Source organism: Pseudonaja textilis, chromosome Z (assembly GCF_049901715.1).
Source record: "Pseudonaja textilis isolate UNSWEBS1 chromosome Z, rPseTex1.2, whole genome shotgun sequence".
NCBI classification, from domain to species: Eukaryota; Metazoa; Chordata; class Lepidosauria; order Squamata; family Elapidae; genus Pseudonaja; species Pseudonaja textilis.
In genome coordinates this window covers 71,866,859-71,885,227 of record NC_142008.1, presented here as the reverse complement: position 1 = coordinate 71,885,227, position 18,369 = coordinate 71,866,859, and the positions used below count along the sequence as shown (strand labels likewise).

The following is an 18,369-nucleotide window of genomic DNA, read 5'->3' as shown; positions in this document are numbered from 1 at the left end:
TTAACAGCAATAAACAGCTGGGCAGTCAGGTAGAGCCACGGAGTGAGCTGGGCTACTGCTTTAAAGGGAGGCCAACTTCCCAAGAACTGACGAGGTGAGCTAAGTGGAAGGCAAAGCTCCCACTGGCTGCTCTGAAGAACCCAGCCACAGAAAATTAAATATAAAAATAAAATAACAAAACAACAATAACAATAATAAAAAAGACAACCCATACACAATCATGACTGCAAACACTCCATTGCCAAGCCCCCACCCAAAAAGAAGAGAACTGCTACCGATGTGCCTTATGACTCCTACACATGCTTTGTCTGTGATGAAACATTTGAGGAGGATGAGAATACTATGAAGTGCTCCTATGGACTCATATGCCCACTACAAGTGTTTGAGGTTAACCAAAGGTGTTGCCCAGATTCTTTAATCAACATCACTAAAAACCTCCCAGTTTGCATTTCCGCTATTCCATCCATCATGCAAGGCCAGACCTGACAAATTTATTGTTTTGCTTGAATGGGTGGACAATTTGGAAACACGTCTAGTATCCCTTGAAGAAAAGGAAAAAACACAGAAAACTGAAGCACCAGTATCCTGGAATCATGACACAGCTCAACAACCCAAGCCACAGGAAACCACTAACTCTGCAAGTAACATTTTCATCCTTATTAAAGACATGATTGAACATGAACAGAAGCACCCCAAAGCTATCTTATTTGGACTTGAGGACACCAATGAATCCGATGACATTGTAAAAGTTTGCAACATCATCAGCAACTTCCAGGCATCAACTATCGCTCCTGATGAAATCATTGATGTTTCCCATGATGGCTCCAAGTTCAAGAACAGTGATGGCTTGTTGGCCTACGCTTCTGCAGAATTGTTTGCAAGAATGAAACCAGCAAACACAAGTACATTTCCACAATAAACTCACTCACCCAAAGCTGCACTAACCATAGGAAACTTTGTTCGCGGTCCCACCTGTCCATACTGCCTGCAAGCTCCACTTGGAACTCAAAAGACACTAGGACCAAGGAGAGACTGACCGGTTCATAGACTACCATGCTGACTGTATCAAATGCAAGATCAGTGGCCTGCATCCCAACAATCACACTTCAACAACAACCAAAACTAGGTATGCACACCCCCAACTTCCTACAGGTCTAAAATGCAAGCTACTCACAAAGCAAGAAGCCTCGCAAACAAAATGCCTGAATTCCTCCTGCTTCTAATTCCCCTGCCTGCGGCCCTATTCGACCTTATTTTTGTCTACAAGATGTGGTTGAATGTATCCTTTCCAGATTCCATTATTACAGTGACTATCACATTTTCCGGTCTGACTGTGATAATCGTAGAGGGGGTGGTGTTGCTATCTTCTATAAAAAGTCTCTAGGTCTGAAAAAGACAAATGTTACACAGGAGCTTGCTCTTCCTGAGACCATTGTCTGAGAACTGTCCCTAAATACCACAGTTCATTTCCTGCTATATTATAGAGCCCCTGATTATGACCTTGGTCATACGAACAAGCTAACTGCACTACTAACTTGGACAGCTTCCTGCCCACACCCCCTTATCTTTCTTGGTGACCTCAATTTGCGTCTTATTAATTGGAGCCTAAACTAATGTACAACTGAACCTATACATGCAACCTGTACAATGTCTCTGGAGCTGGAGCAGTTGGTAACGAACAACACTAGGCTCAACAATTGTTTAGATCTCATTTTCTGCAATAGCTTAAACTCAATTTAAGCCTACAAGTTAAAGAACCTTTTTCCAGCAGTAATAACAACATGATTGATTTTTATCTCAATTTGTGCCCTTGAAAACAGGGTCATAATGATGGGATCCCAAATTATAACTTTAAAAAAGCCAACTATGATCTCATAGCTACCAACCGCGCATCTCTTGATTGCCACCTTTTGTTCCCAGGTTGTATAACTGCAGAAGCCCATTACAATACTTTTTTGTTCAAAGTTAATAGAGTCGTTAATCTATAAGTACCTAAAATAACCCCTAAAGCAAAAACAAAAACGAATTACCCATAACAATAAGAAAGTTACAATTAGTTCAAATACGCAAACAAACCCGGAAGATGGTTAGCGTATAAACTGAAAAAAGAAAACAAAAAAGAATTATATACCAATTGTAAGATAATAATGGGATATTAGAGACAGAAAATTGGACAAAAACAAAACAATTGTAAGAGACTATTTCGAGAATTTATACAACCAAGAAGAAATAGATGCAAACAAGTTAGAGGAATATTTGAAAGAAAGCACATTACAGCCATTAATGGAAGATAAAAAGGAGATATTAAATAAAGAAATAACTTTAGATGAGTTAAAAGAAGCAGTTAAACGACAAAAAAGTAATAGAACTCCAGGCCCAGATGGGTTGCCAAGCGAATTATACAAAGAGATTGGAGAACCACTATAAAATTTGTTCCTAGAGATTTGCAATGAGGTATTACTAGAGGCAAGAGTCCCGGAATCATGGAAGGAGGCCCATATTATATTGATCCCTAAAGAGGGTGCAGATGCCACCCAGGTAAAAAATTACAGACCAATATCTCTTTTAAACACAGATTACAAAATTTTATGAGTGTGATGGCGGAAAGACTGAAGCTAATTCTTAATGAAAGAATTCACCCTGACCAGAATGGATTCCTTCCCATGAGACAGATTAGAAATAATACAAGAATGATAACTGATATATTAGAATATTATGAAACACATCCAGGAAGCCAAGTTGCTCCTTTCTTCCTGGATGCACAAAAGGCATTTGACAACCTAAACTGGGAATTTATGAAATGCCAGATAAACTTGATGAAATTCGGAGATAACTTCGCAAAGATGTTAGATTTGATTTATTTAACTTAGAAAGCAAGGGTAATGATAAATGGAGAATTTACCAATCCTTTTGAAAAAAGGGGTGTCAGGCAGGGATGCCCATTGTCGCCTCTGCTTTTTATTACAATATTAGAAACATTACTGGACAGAATAAGAATGAATGAGGAAAATAAAGGTGCTAAGATTAAAAAACAAGAATATAAATTACAGGCATTTGCTGAAGATGTGGTCGTTATTATAGAAGATCCAATAGAGTCAGGACCAACCTTATTAAAAGAAATTGATAAATTCGGTAAACTAGCAGGGTTGAAAATCAATAAAGAAAATACCAAAATGTTAGTTAAAAATATAACAAACAATAAACAAAAAGAACTAGAAGAAATAATGGGACTCAAATTGTCAATAAGATTAAATATTTAGGTATATGGTTAAGACCCAAAACAATAACTTTGAAAGAAGACAATTATGTTAAATGATTACAGCAAATACGAAGAGATTTGGAGATATGGAGCAAAATGCAGATTTCTTTATTAGGCAGAATTTCCACAATTAAAATGTATGTTCTACCCAAATTGCTTTATTTATTCCAAATTATCCCTATATTATTGGATAAATCAATTTTCAAAGAATGGGATAAAATTACTATGAAATTCATTTGGGCAGGCAAGAAGTCAAGAATTAAGAAAATTTATTTACAAGACAATAAAAGCAGAGGCGGCTTTGGTCTCCCTGCCTGGGAGACCTATTATAAAGCAGCAATGTTAATGTGGATAAAGGATTGGATTAAATTGGAAAACAAAAGAATTCTAACATTAGAAGGATATGACTTACAAATAGGGTGGCATGCCTTCTTGTGGAACCCGAATAGTAAAAGTCACTCATACTTTCAGAGACATACTTTACGCAAATCTTGGATAAAAACCTGGTCTGATATTAAGGAAAAACCATTATATTAAAGTTCCGTTATGGTTGTTAACAATGGAGGCAATGTTCCACCCTAATACAATGGACATCAGTAAAAAGCTCAAATATTACCAAATTTTAGACAAAGAAGGAAAGCTCAAATTGACCCAAGAGTTAGAAAACCAAAAAATAATGATTGATTGTTGGTCCTATTTCCAAATAGCAATAAGATAGGAGAAAGATTTAAAAGAATTTGGAACAGAATCAAAGAGCACTAAATTTGATAAGATACTTTTGGGCCCAGATAAAAATATGATATCTAAATTATATAATTATCTATTGGAATATGAATTAGCTGAGGAAATTGTGAAAGGACCAATGATAGCATGGGCAAGAAATTTCGGCCATAATATAGACTTAGAAGACTGAGAAGAAATCTGGCAGAGAAATCTTACAATAACTAAATCTGTGTCTTATAAAGAGAACTTATATAAAATGATATATAGATGGCAATCTAGCACCCTCCAGATTAGCAAAAATATATCCAACATCCAATCCAACTTGTTGGAAATGCAAAGAGAATCATGGTACCTACTTCCATCTCTGGTGGACATGCCCAATGGTCAATTTTTTTTAGATTAGAATCAAAACTTGATTAGAAGAAATTGTCTAGGGTGGATTGGAGTGGGAACCTAAATTGTATCTTCTGGTTATCATTAAGGAAGGTTATCCCTCCAAAGTAAAATATTTGATTATCCATATCCTAACAGCGGCACGTATTTCACTGGCTCAATTCTGGAAATCACCTAATATACCTCCAATACAATTTATTATTCAAAAAAAAATTGTGAATGTGCAGAAATGGAAAAACTCACATTAAAATTAAAAGGAAAACAGGACGTGGAATTTTACTCGTTATGGAATAAGTGGTACAATTGGCTAGAACATTAAAAAAAAGAAAAGGGAATCAAGGGGGGAAACAAATTTATGAAACAGATTATGACATATACAATAACAAACAGGAATTGTTAATGTTAGTCTTAGACTCCCTCGTTCTTTAAACAATCAATAGAAGGAATTCAGTAAAAATAGATAAGTATAATCCAACAACAAACATTAATAACAGAACATTATGTTTGATAGAACACAAATAACAGAGAATCTATAGGAAGCAAGAAATATCTGCCACATAATATAATTTAAGAAATATTTAATTCACTGTCAAATGTGTTAAAGGAAAGTTTAATTAGTTTTAGCACAGAGATTATTGTGATGTTTGTCTGTATGAATCTTTGTCTTTTGAGTTTGTATTTTTGTATATTTTAATTTTTTGTATTCCATAAAGTTTATTTTAAAAAAAATTAAAAAAGAAAGTTACAATCCAAGAAAAAAATCTCTTTGGCGAGAAAACAAAACTGGTCACTTTAAAACCCGGTACAAAACCTTCTGCCGCCAGATAAAAGCTGAATGTACAAATCATCATTGCAAACAGGAGGAAGAGCTGTTGTTAGGAATGTAAGTCACCTAACAGTTGGGTTGGAAAATATATAAACCAGGATAGACATTTTAATACTGTCTCTTTAAGGGAATGCTAAAATTGTAATTGGGTGTGGTTCCTCAAATGGCCATAAGATGGAGGCAGAAACCTGGGTTGTTCTGTTCTGTTGTTGCTGAGAGTGTTGCTGTTCCTGCATTTCCCTATTGACTGTTGCTGATCATAGTTCTTGTTGGATTTGATGTAAGTCTGCTACTGAACTGTTTATGATACTGGACTTTGATTTTGGATTATCCCTGGACTGAAAACTGACTGCTATAACTGTGTATGACTTGGACTGTGTTTGGACTTTGCTTAATTGTTTACTGGAAGTAAAACCTACATTTTACTATACAGTGTAGCTGTGTGCTGTGTGTGTGTTATTCAACATTACTCTCACTACATCTCCCTGTGTGCGCTCATTCTCCTAACGGGGAATTACCTCAACAGCTGTTAAAGTCTAACTCTTCCCGAGCCTTCTATAATTTTGTAAATGCAAAAGTTAAAGGCTCAAAAACTATCCCACCTCTAAAAGGGCCCAATGGGGAAGACTGTAAAGATGAAGCTGTTAAGGCCACCTCTTTAATACGTTCTTCAGTTCAGTTTTTGTCAACAGCAATGGCTGCCGCCCCCCATTTCCTAGTTGTAGCACAATAAATTGTAACAATTTACTACATATTGATTTTACAGTGGATAACATTGAAACAACACTATGTAGCCTAAAGCCATCTCTATCTATTGGCCCTGAATGATTATGTCCCTACTTTTTGAAAAAACTTGCGACTGCCCTAGCTGAACCTCTATGCACAATCTATAAGGTATCTTTCAGAATCAGCTCCTTGCCTGACTTATGGTCATTAGCCACGGTCATACCTATTTTTAAAAAGGGAGACCCTAGTCTAGAAGAAAATTACAGACCAATCTCACTGTGTTGTGTCCCCTGTAAAGTAATGGAATAAATTATAAAACTCCACTCTCCATTTTAAACCTCTATCACTCTCCACTTAGAAACAAACAACCTACTTTCAAGCAGTTTGGTTTCAGGAAAAAATTCCCCTTAATCTGCAACTCCTATACTGCAGAAACATTTGGACCACACATCTTGACCGGGATAAAGCAGTAGATGCAATTTATATAGACTTCTGCAAAGCCTTTGATTCAGTGGTGCATGACAAACTACCGTTGAAACTAAGCTTTTACAGCATCTCTGGATCCCTGCAGCTCCAGATACCGTATTTCCCCATGTATAAGCACCCCCTTTGTATAAGCCACCCCCCCAATTTTTGGACTGTGAAGTTTTGAAAAAAATATTTTATTAGAGAAACAAGTTATGAAGAAAGAAAATTTACAAAGAAACAAAATTTGACGTCTAGATCTACAACTTTGGTCATGACGCCGAAAGCGTGCGGGCGACGCTAGCAATCACGCATCGAACGAGAGTAGGAACGAAGCATTCAGGCCGATGCCTAGCGTATGCATTTCTATCGCGTACACTCGCACTCGTAATCGTATCATCACGTACAATTTTTACAAAAAAGTATAGCATACTGCTGGAAAACCAGTTTATTCCTACTTTATTATTTTATGCATTTTTCACGTATAAAAAGTGTACCTGCTTTGTATATGCCACCCCACTACTTTTTGGGCTTGAAAATTTTGGAAAAAGGGGTGGCTTATACATGGGGAAATATGGTAGCTGCATTCCGGTCAAATAGGCAACAAATAGTCAAAATAGGGAAGGTCCTATCAAATCCGGCACCAGTTAACCATGGTGCCCCTCAGGGCAGTGTTTTAGAACCCACACTCTTTCTGCTTTATATCAATGACCTGTGTGATTATATTAAAAGCAGCTGCATCCACTTTGCCAATGATGTCAAATTATTTAACACCACTGACAATGCTGCTACCCTAACAAAGCGACCTTGACTATGTATCAGAATGGTCACGTAATTGGCAACTCCAAATTTCAACTAATAAATGTCCTACACACTGGCAATAAAAATCAGAACACCAAATACAAGTTGGGCAGAAACAATTTTTAGATGACCCTCACTCTGTCAAGGACCTAGCGGTACACATCTCAAATGATCTAAGCCCCAGAGCTCACTGTAAAAGCATTGCCAAAAAGGCATTAAGAGTTCTTAACCTTATTTTGTGAAACTTCTTCTCTGGTAACACTGAATTGCTAGCTAGGGCATCAAAACCTTTGCCAGACCAATGCTCTCTTCCTTTATGTTTAAGAGGTAAATACAATAAATATATGGAATATGTTTATCAAATATATTGAAATACTTTGAGGATTGGAATGGTGATTTTCTTTTTTATTTCTTTTGGTTTAAATATTACTGGAATAATTAATAGAATATGTGTAATAAATAGATTGAAATAAATTAAATGATATAGGAGGAGAGCTGAAATGAAATTGGTATTAGGGTTTAGGATTAAATGTGTAGATAAATATGTCCTTTTTCCTCTCTGAAATTGTAGATAAATTTTATGGAATTAAGAAGGGGAAACCATGCAGAATCTGATTTATATATGTTACGTAGTTTTAAAGGGGATTAATAATTTTAATGTTGTAGGTAATAAAATGCTAAATATTTGATGTGATTTAAAAGGGGAAATAATTAATGAATATGTAACTTTGAGGTGGCGCACTTAAATTGATATTAAAGGGAGGAAACCAATTTACAAAAGAAGTGTTACTAATTAGAACTTAAGAGGTTTATACAAATGTGACAATTAAAAGTATTACAGTACAATAACTATGAAGTTAATATTGGTGAATTAAATTATGAGATAAGCGCTTGGAATAATATAACAAAATAGAAAGTGCATAAAAATATTGTTAAGACTAGAAATTGAATATAAAAATTGCATATGTAACTATGGTCATATTTGTATGTATATGTGGAACCTGTAATCATGCTGTTCACTAAAAAGAGATGTTAAAATGTAGAAAACTAAATAAAACTTGTTTAAAAAAAAACCTTTGCCAGACCAATTCTCGAATACAGCTCGTTCACCTGGAATCTGCACTATATATCGGACATTAACACAATTGAACAGGTTCAGAGGTATTTCTTGAGAAAAGTACTCCGCTCCTCCACTCACAATAGAATTACCTATGTCTCCAAGCTTGAAATTTTGGGCCTGGACAATCTGGAACTACAGACCAATCTAAACACAATTCACAAAATTGTCTGCTATAACATCTTGCCAAACCAATGTTATTTTATTCTCTAACATAGTGACTAAATTAGTAGACCAGTGAAATACTGTGGATATATATATATATATATATATATATATATATATATATATATATATATATATATATATATATATATATATATATATATATATAGATCTTTGGTTGTTCGGGTTTTCTCCCGCGTAAGATTCAAAGTATCTAGGCAACGCGTTTCGATGAAGTCTCATTCATCATCTTCAGGCTTCTGTCTCCGGCTCTGTGCTTCTCAGAGTAATGTGAGATTGCAGCTGCTTCTTCCTTTTAACTGCCAGTGGGGGTGGGACTTGATTGGGTGGGGGCTTGGCTGTGTTCTGATTGGGTGGGGGTGTGTTCTCATTGGTAGGGGTTTGGCTGTGTTCTGATTGGTTGGGGGTTAGCCGTGTTCTGATTGGTTGGAGGCGTGTTCTGTTCAGGTGGGGGCTTGGTTGTGCTCAGGTTAGTCTTAGTTGCTGGGGGATTTGAGCTGGTGAGTTGTGATCTTGCTGTTTGGCTTCTAGTACGTGGTCCTGCTGCATCTTCATAGTGGGTGTCGGTTTGCTTCATGTATGGCTCAGAGGGGTTTGAAGTGGGTAGTGATGCAGCTGCAGTGCAGCTTCTGGTCCATGGTCGTGTCTCATTTTCTGAATGGGTGGGAGTCTGTTTTCTATATGGAAGTGTGGTGGTGGCATCTTGTGTGGCTCTCATGGGTGTGGGTCTGGTGTCCTTCTTCATGTTAGGTACTGTCTGTTCATGAGGGCGGGTTTCCAAATGGCTGGAAGGCGGGAGGTGTCATCTCGTTTGTTCATGCTGTGTGGGCGTTTTCTATCTCTATGGCTTCTCTGATTATTCTGCTGTTGAAGTGTTCGGTTTTGGCGATAGTTCTGGTATTTTTAAAATCAATTTCATGTCCTGTGGCTTTGAGGTGTTGGACCAGGGAAGAGGTCGTTTCTTCTTTTTGATTGAGTTCTTATGTTCTTCAATGCGTGCACTTATTCTTCTGTTAGTTTGTCCAATGTATGTGGTAGGGCAGGCAGTGCAGGGGATTTCGTATACTCCTTGGTTTTCTAATTCGATTTTGTCTTTGGGGTTTCTTAGGATGGTGGATATTTTTCTGTTTGTGCAGAATGCTGTTTTGATGTTGTGTTTTTGGAGGATCTTGCTAATTTTGTCTGTAGTGCCTTTTTATATATGGGAGGAGGGCTTTGCCGTTTTCTTGTTCTCTGTCTTGGATTTTGGTTGGGGCTTCTTTTTGGATTAGGTGGGTAATCTTCTTTCTTTGGAATCCATTGGCTGTAAGTACGTTGGTGAGAGTGTGTAGTTCGGTTTTTTGGTGTTGTTCATCGGCTAAGCATTTTGTTCTGGAGATGAGTGTCTTGGCTACAGAATTGATCTGTGCTGGGTGGTGGTGTGAGAGTGCATGTAGATAGCGGTTAGTATGTGTTTTCTTCTGGTAGATGGTGTGTCCTAGGGAGCCATTGGATCTTTTGTATACCAAGACATCTAGGAAGGGAAGTTGATTGTTGGCTTCTGTTTCCATGGTGAATTGTATTTTGGGGTGTAGGCTGTTGAGGTATGTGAGGAAGTTGTTCAGTTTTTCTTTCCCATGTACATATACATATACATATATGTTTTCTGAGGTTCTTGCGGGTATTTGTATGTGGATCTTTGGTTGTTCGGGTTTTCTCCCGCGTAAGATTCGAAGTATCTAGGCAACGTTTCGATGAAGTCTCATTCATCATCTTCAGGCTTCTGTCTCCGGCTCTGTGCTTCTCAGAGTAATGGAGATTGCAGCTGCTTCCTCCTTTTAACTGCCAGTGGGGTGGGACTTGATTGGGTGGGGCTTGGCTGTGTTCTGATTGGGTGGGGTGTGTTCTCATTGGTAGGGGTTTGGCTGTGTTCTGATTGGTTGGGGGTTAGCCGTGTTCTGATTGGTTGGAGGCGTGTTCTGTTCAGGTGGGGGCTTGGTTGTGCTCAGGTTAGTCTTAGTTGCTGGGGATTTGAGCTGGAGAGTTGTGATCTTGCTGTTTGGCTTCTAGTTCGTGGTCCTGCTGCATCTTTATAGTGGGTGTCGGTTTGCTTCATGTATGGCTCAGAGGGGTTTGAAGTGGGTAGTGATGCAGCTGCAGTGCAGCTTCTGGTCCATGGTCGTTTCTCATTTTCTGAATGGGTGGGAGTCTGTTTTCTACATGGAAGTGTGGTGGTGGCATCTTGTGTGGCTCTCATGGGTGTGGGTCCGGTGTCCTTCTTCATGTTAGGTACTCGTCTGTTCATAAGGGCGGGTTTCCAAATGGCTGGAAGGCGGGAGGTGTCATCTCGTTTGTTCATGCTGTGTGGGCGTTTTTCTATCTCTATGGCTTCTCTGATTATTCTGCTGTTGAAGTGTTCGGTTTTGGCGATAGTTCTGGTATTTTTAAAATCAATTTCATGTCCTGTGGCTTTGAGGTGTTGGACCAGGGAAGAGGTCGTTTCTTCTTTTTTGATTGAGTTCTTATGTTCTTATGTATGTTATGAGGTGCAATATTTGTTTTCTGAGGTTAATAATAAGTGCACGCATTGAAGAACATAAGAACTCAATCAAAAAAGAAGAAACGACCTCTTCCCTGGTCCAACACCTCAAAGCCACAGGACATGAAATTGATTTTAAAAATACCAGAACTATTGCCAAAACCGAACACTCAACAGCAGAATAATCAGAGAAGCCATAGAGATAGAAAACGCCCACACAGCATGAACAAACGAGATGACACCTCCGCCTTCCAGCCATTTGGAAACCCGCCCTCATGAACAGACGAGTACCTAACATGAAGAAGGACACCGGACCCACACCCATGAGAGCCACACAAGATGCCACCACCACACTTCCATGTAGAAAACAGACTCCCACCCATTCAGAAAATGAGAAACGACCATGGACCAGAAGCTGCACTGCAGCTGCATCACTACCCACTTCAAACCCCTCTGAGCCATACATGAAGCAAACCGACACCCACTATGAAGATGCAGCAGGACCACGAACTAGAAGCCAAACAGCAAGATCACAACTCTCCAGCTCAAATCCCCAGCAACTAAGACTAACCTGAGCACAACCAAGCCCCACCTGAACAGAACACGCCTCAACCAATCAGAACACGGCTAACCCCCAACCAATCAGAACACAGCCAAACCCCTACCAATGAGAACACACCCCACCCAATCAGAACACAGCCAAGCCCCCACCCAATCAAGTCCCACCCCCACTGGCAGTTAAAAGGAGGAAGCAGCTGCAATCTCCATTACTCTGAGAAGCACAGAGCCGGAGACAGAAGCCTGAAGATGATGAATGAGACTTCATCGAAACGTTGCCTAGATACTTCGAATCTTACGCGGGAGAAAACCCGAACAACCAAAGATCCACATACAAATACCCGCGAGAACCTCAGAAAACAAATATTGCACCTCTACGGGGAGGAAACCCACCATCTGACCAGGACTTATGAAAAACCTGAAGTCCAAAGAGCCTCCATTTTATGTGACCTTGCATTCCTATGCAACTGCCGAGATCAAAATTTAATTCCCACAAGCTTCCAATTGAAATTCCACACCAACACAGCAGCCACCAAACGCATCCTTAAAAGAACAGAACTGGCCCTAATTAGAAATGAACTTCACACAAAAAGGTTTCTCCTAGACCAAATCAACAAAGATCTCCTCACACTCCACCTCAGACTCAGCAACAAGATTCACCCTCTACTTTGGGACAAACCAAACAACTCGCTGTCTGGAGAGCCGAAACACAGACCATCCTCAAGACAGACACACACACCAACAAACTCAGGAAACTACAACAACGCCAGAAACCAACTCCTCCCCCCACAGCCACACATGAAACAAACAGTGCACAACATCTCAGACAAGATCCTCACTGAAGCTGAAACCAAGATCCTTTCAAAAGGATTCAACTTTGCTGTCGCTCCCAAACACATCCCCACAGAAACCATCATATGCGGAGTTGAAACCAGCCTGACCAAAACCAACCCTGATGATGCTAACAAAATCAGACTCAAAATCACCAACATCCTCTGCACTAGCAAACCACCCAAAAGCAACTTATCCAAAGAAGAACAAACTGCACTACTTAACCTGAAAGAAGACACCAGCATAATAATCCTACCAGCAGACAAGGGCAACGCGACAGTGGTAATGAACACATCTGACTACCAAACCAAGTTAACCAACCTACTCCAAGACCCCACATACAAACCCCTAAAGACAGACCCCACCACCTACCTAGAAAAACTACCAAATCCAAAATAAAAGCCTCCCCCATCAGTGAAGAAATCCAGCAAGGAATCATACCCAGAGAAAAATCATCCAGATGCCCCAAGCTTTATGGTCTCCCAAAATACACAAAGAAGGAACCCCACTCAGACCAATAGTCAGCTCCATAGGCTCACCTCTACAAAACCTGGCCAAATTTCTTGCCAAACAACTACAACCCTATGCAGAATCCATCAACTCACACGTAAGAAACTCATTCCAGTTCATCGAGATCATAAAGAAACAAAACTTACAACCTAGCGACCTACTAGTAAGCTTCATGTCATATCCCTCTTCACCCAAGTGCTAATAAAAGAAGCCTTGACAGCCATCCAAAACAAATACAACCCCCCAAGCACATCCTAGATCTTACCAACCACTGCCTATCCAATACTTACTTCACCTACAATGGACAAAAATACAAACAAATAGAAGGAGCACCCATGGGATCACCCCTCTCACCTGTCATCGCAAACCTCTACATGGAACACTTTGAAACACAAGCTCTAGAAAAATACGACCACAAACCCAAACTCTGGCTCAGATACGTAGATGACACCTTCATAATCTGGCCACACGGGAAAGAAAAACTGAACAACTTCCTCACATACCTCAACAACCTACACCCCAAAATACAATTCACCATGGAAACATAAGCCAACAATCAACTTCCTTCCTAGATGTCTTGGTATACAAAAGATCCAATGGCTCCCTAGGACACACCATCTACCAGAAGAAAACACATACTAACCGCTATCTACATGCACTCTCACACCACCACCCAGCACAGATCAATTCCGTAGCCAAGACACTCATCTCCAGAACAAAATGCTTAGCCGATGAACAACACCAAAAACCGAACTACACACTCTCACCAACGTACTTACAGCCAATGGATTCCAAAGAAAGAAGATTACCCACCTAATCCAAAAAGAAACCCCAACCAAAATCCAAGACAGAGAACAAGAAAACGGCAAAGCCCTCCTCCCATATATAAAAGGCACTACAGACAAAATTAGCAAGATCCTCCAAAAACACAACATCAAAACAGCATTCTGCACAAACAGAAAAATATCCACCATCCTAAGAAACCCCAAAGACAAAATCGAATTAGAAAACCAAGGAGTATACGAAATCCCCTGCACTGCCTGCCCTACCACATACATTGGACAAACTAACAGAAGAATAAGTGCACGCATTGAAGAACATAAGAACTCAATCAAAAAGAAGAAACGACCTCTTCCCTGGTCCAACACCTCAAAGCCACAGGACATGAAATTGATTTTAAAAATACCAGAACTATCGCCAAAACCGAACACTTCAACAGCAGAATAATCAGAGAAGCCATAGAGATAGAAAAACGCCCACACAGCATGAACAAACGAGATGACACCTCCCGCCTTCCAGCCATTTGGAAACCCGCCTCATGAACAGACGCAGTACCTAACATGAAGAAGGACACCGGACCCACACCCATGAGAGCCACACAAGATGCCACCACCACACTTCCATGTAGAAAACAGACTCCCACCCATTCAGAAAATGAGAAACGACCATGGACCAGAAGCTGCACTGCAGCTGCATCACTACCCACTTCAAACCCCTCTGAGCCATACATGAAGCAAACCGACACCCACTATGAAGATGCAGCAGGACCACGAACTAGAAGCCAAACAGCAAGATCACAACTCTCCAGCTCAAATCCCCCAGCAACTAAGACTAACCTGAGCACAACCAAGCCCCCACCTGAACAGAACACGCCTCCAACCAATCAGAACACGGCTAACCCCCAACCAATCAGAACACAGCCAAACCCCTACCAATGAGAACACACCCCACCCAATCAGAACACAGCCAAGCCCTCACCCAATCAAGTCCCACCCCACTGGCAGTTAAAAGGAGGAAGCAGCTGCAATCTCCATTACTCTGAGAAGCACAGAGCCGGAGACAGAAGCCTGAAGATGATGAATGAGACTTCATCGAAACGTTGCTCAGATACTTCGAATCTTACGCGGAGAAACCCGAACAACCAAAGATCCATATATATATATATATATATATATATATATATATATATATATAGAGAGAGAGAGAGAGAGAGAGAGAGAGAGAGAGAGAGAGAGAGAGATATTTCAGCAAAGTAGACCACAAACTACTTTTTGGTAAACTAGAAAAAGTGGGATAGATAGCACCACGAGCAGATTCGCAACTGGCTGACAATATACTCAACAAGTAATAGATGTAAGTCTACATGGAAGAAAGTAAGCAGTGAGGTTTCACAAGGTTCCATCTTATGCCCAGTACTTACGCCCAGTATTCTTCAATATCTTCATTAATGACATAGAGAAGGAATAGAAGGGGAACTTACCAAATCACAGATGATACTAAGTTGGCGGGAATAGCTAACATCCAAGAAGATAGGCTCAAGATCCACATGGATCTTGACAGACTAGAACACTGGGCCATATTTAACAAAATGGAATTCAATGCAGAGAAAAGTAAAGTCCTACACTTAGGCAAGAAAACCAAAGTACACATATAGACTGGGTGAAACCAGACTTAACAGCAGTAACTGTGAGAGGGATCTTGGAGTCTTAGTGGACAACCAGCTAAATATGAGCCAGCAGCGTGCAGTAGCAGCCAAAAAAAGTTAATGCAATCCTAATACCACTCTATAAAACCTTAGTAAGATCACACCTAGAGTACTGCATGCAGTTCTGGTCACCACACTATAAAAAAGATGTTGAGACTAGAAAAAGTATGGAGAAGAGCAACCAGGATGATTAGGGGACTGGAGACTAAAACATATGAAGAACGGTTACAGGAACTGGGCATGGCTAGTCTAGTGAAGAGAAGGACCAGGGGAGACATGATAATAGTGTTCCAATATTTGAGGGGCTGCCCCAGAAAGGAAGGGTCAAGCTATTTTCTAAAGCACCTATACACCAGACAAGGAACAACAGATGGAAACTGAACAAGGAGACATTTAACCTGGAAATAAGGAGAAATTTTCTGACAGTGAGAACAAACAACCAATGGAACAGCTTGCCCTCAGAAGTTGTGGGAACTTGAGACTTTCAAGAAGAGATTGGACTGCCATTTGTCAGAAATGATGTAGGGTCTCCTGCTTGGGCAGGGTTGGACTAGTCACTAGATGACCTATAAGGTCCCTTCCAACTCTGATTATCTGTTACCTTGCCTGCCAACTACTTCTTCAGCCTCAATCACTATAATACGGGGCAAACAACTGATACAAACTCAAGGTAAACTGCTCCAAACTTGATTACAGAAAATATGACTTCAGCAAGAGTGGTCAACACCTGGAACCAACTCCCTACCCAACTCCTCAACCCCTCACCCTCAACCTGTCTACCGTGGACCTTACCCCATTCTTAAGAGGTCCTTAAAACGAGCGTGCATAAGTGCACTAGCGTGCCTACCGTCCCTGTCTTACTGTCCCCATTTAACTGTATTTACTTCCTTTGTTCACATTTATGTTCATAACTATACTTGTTATCTTGTACATGTTTGACAAACAAATAAAATAAAATAAAAATAAAATAAAGTTGAAATCCCACAGCATTAGGAACGCTACATGTTCATCCCATCTATCAGCAATGGAGCTGTTCTGGATAATTAAATGATCAAGGAAGACCTCACACACATAATGTATTTCTCACTGAAGTTTATATGTTGCCATACAGTTCCAAATTAGGGCTAATATAAATATACATTTTAAGGGCTAATTGTCAGATGGTGCTTCATTCAAAATCCAAGAAAGAAATACTTAGACTCCATTAATTAGAGAAAAGATATCTTTTACTGGAAATCAAGTGGTAGCAACAAAAGAATTCTGAATCTGAGAAAATGAGCGTGTAAATCACATATAAAAAGTGATGGCAACGTTCCCACCCCCAATAGTTCAATTGGTTCATCCAATTAAAAGTTGTGTATCGCATCATGTGGGCATCTCCAGGTGGTGATGAGGCCTCTGTCCGTTGACCTTGGCATATTTTGATAAAGAGTTGCAGTTGCGCATAGCATAGGATAGAAGCCTAAGCAAGAAACTTCCCCTCCCAACTTATACAGTTCTGCTTTGTGAAACCTCTAGCTCGCTTCCTATAATCATGTCCCTCCTCCTCCCCCCATTACTTATGACAGCTGAAGGATGCAAAGCAAAGGAAGAAAATCTTGAAGGCTGACATTCGCATCCCCTTAAAAAGAGGCGTTATTGCTAAAAAGAGAAAGAATAAAAGATAAAAGAATAATATACATATAGCATCATAATACTAAAGTTCAGGGTTTATCAGGATATTTCGTACGAAATGCCTTGACAAGCTTAGGAGCTCGAACATCCTTCTCATTCACCCATTTGGAATGGGAAGAAGGAAAATGTTTCCAAATAACTAAATATTGGAGTCAACCTCTTTGTTTCCTAGAATCCAAGATTTCTTTAACTTCAAAATGTTGCTCACCTTCAATTACCAAAGGCACGGGGGGATCGACCTGAGCCGGTCTCAGGTTGGAGGTATGTTCAGGTTTTAACATGGAAGACAGGCTGGATTCATCAGAGGGTTTTCGGTAATTGCAGTTGGACTGCTACAGGATTCACAATTCATTCAATTGGAAAAGGTCCAACATATTTAGGTCCAAGCTTTTTTGACTTTTGAGTAGTCTGCAAATATCTACTGGATAGGAAGACTTTGTCACCCACTTGATATGGTTTTTGTGGAGTTCTCCTTTTATCTGCAAATTTTTATGAGCTTGAGGAGCATCATCTAATGCTTTACGAGTAACCAGCCAAGTAAGCTGGAGTTGGGTTATCCACTCATCCAGTGACTGAATGTTAGGTTTCTCCTGTGGAAGCTAGGGTATAGGTACAAAGTCTTGTCCTGAGGCCACTTTAAATGGAGTAAACCCAGTACTACTATGTACCAAATTGTTATATGCCACCTCAACGAATGGCAATAGGTCAGCCCAATCATCTTGCTGATAATTTATATAACATCTAAGATACTGTTCCAATACAGAGTTAGTCCTCTCACAAGTCCCATTGGTTTGTGGGTGGTGGGTGGAGCTTAAGCCCTGGGCAGAGCCCAATAACTTCAGGAACTCCTTCCAAAAGTTTGAGGTAAACTGGACACCCCTATCTGAGATTATGCATTCAGGAACTCCATGTAACCTGTAGATATGTAAAATAAACAGCTTAACCAAGGTTTTTGCAGAAGGGATCTTTGCACATGGTATGAAGTGTACCTGTTTGGAAAACAAATCTGTTACTACCCAAATAACTGTATTTCACCTACTTTCAGGTAATTCCACTATAAAATACATAGAAATTTCTTTCCATGGGGCAGTTGGCCTAGCCACATTTTGTAGTAAGCCTGCTGGTTTACCAGATGGCCGTTTGGCTGAGGGTACAGATAGGACAACTAGCCACATAAGCCTCTATGTCTTTTTTCAAAATTTTCACCAAAATTGCCTTTTAACCAAGTGTAAGGTTTTCACAAATCCAAAATGTCCAGCAACTTTAGAGTCATGAGCTTGCTATAATATTTGGCTTC

The 18,369-nt window shown here is 39.8% G+C and overlaps 1 protein-coding gene across 8 annotated transcripts in view; it reads right to left on the bottom strand.

The window, feature by feature from the left end:
• The window catches only part of HECW1 (HECT, C2 and WW domain containing E3 ubiquitin protein ligase 1), a 329,622-nt gene that overhangs the window by 82,157 nt on the left and 229,096 nt on the right, over positions 1-18,369 (bottom strand). The gene's annotated exons all lie outside the window — the stretch shown is intronic.